We start from the raw sequence: 1,170 nt of genomic DNA, 5'->3' as shown, positions 1-1,170 counted from the left end.
ATTTTTCCGCTCATCGCATCAATGAATTTGTCGATTTTAGAAGATAAGGTGCTAATCGTATCTCTTGATTGATTTTGATAATTAGTAGTACGATTTTGATTAGCATTAACATTATTGTTGTTATTATCTCTCTAGTTAAAGTTAGGATGATTTCTCCATCCAGGATTATATGTATTGGAATAAGGATTATTAGTTTGGTTTTGCCCTTGGACAAAATTTACCTGTTCAATTTCACTCATACCTTCGTAATCCACATCCGTTCGGATTGGTTGACCATTAGGATCACACGGTGCCATAAACCTATCAATTTTGTGCGACAAGGCAGAAAATTGGGCTTGCAACATCGCTACTGGATCAAGATTCACTATACCTTTAATTGATGATGTTGTTGAGGATGATGGTTTCGCTGATGGTAGGTGTCCACGTTCCGCGGGCCACATACTGCTGTTGATTGCCATTTCCTCCAAAAGTTCTCTTGCTTGGGCAAATGTTTTCTTCATGAATAACCCTCCAGACACAGCGTCCAATGAACCTCTAGTTGTAGGATTTAGTCCATTGTAAAATGTTTGCATTAAAAGTTCAGCGGGCAATTGGTGGTGTGGGCATAAACGTTGAAGTTCTTTAAAACGTTCCCAAGCCTCATAAAGAGTTTCATTATCATTTTGAGAAAAAGATGTTAACTCTTTAATGACTCTTGCGGTTTTTGCTAAAGGGAAATTTTTTGATAAAAATGCTTGGGCTAATTGCTCCCAAGTCTCAATTGATGCGGGTGGCATAGAAGTTAACCATTCTTTGGCTCGATCCTTCAAAGTAAAAGGAAAAAGGCGAAGTTTGATTGCTTCTGCGGTTACATCAGTAATTTTAAAAGTGTCACAAATTTCTAAGAAATTTGTCAAATGGGTATTAGGATTTTCGTTAGGTAACCCGTAAAACGTTACATTATTTTGCAACATGTTAAGCAACGCAAGCTTAATTTCAAATTGATTTGCATTGATTTGGGGTCTAACTATACTGTTTGTTACACCGGCCACTCCTGGCCTAGCGTAATCCATAAGTGTGGCCATTACTTCTGGCTCGGTAATTTTAGTTTTTATTGGGGTTTGGTTTTTCTTTTTCTTTTCTCTCTTGTTCTTTTTAAGAGTTCTTTCAATTTCCGGGTCAATAGGATCT

The 1,170-nt window shown here is 37.3% G+C and overlaps 1 non-coding gene across 1 annotated transcript; it reads left to right on the top strand.

Annotated features, from left to right (window-relative positions):
• The first annotated feature begins 588 nt into the window (after positions 1-588).
• Positions 589-695, top strand: LOC136221077 (small nucleolar RNA R71). Its single transcript, XR_010684868.1, has one exon. It is a non-coding gene; the product is annotated as a small nucleolar RNA R71 (small nucleolar RNA).
• Positions 696-1,170: the final 475 nt, after the last annotated feature.

The sequence above is a fragment of the Euphorbia lathyris genome, chromosome 2 (assembly GCF_963576675.1).
Source record: "Euphorbia lathyris chromosome 2, ddEupLath1.1, whole genome shotgun sequence".
Lineage (NCBI taxonomy): Eukaryota > Viridiplantae > Streptophyta > Magnoliopsida > Malpighiales > Euphorbiaceae > Euphorbia > Euphorbia lathyris.
This window is presented reverse-complemented; position numbering and strand designations above follow the sequence as displayed.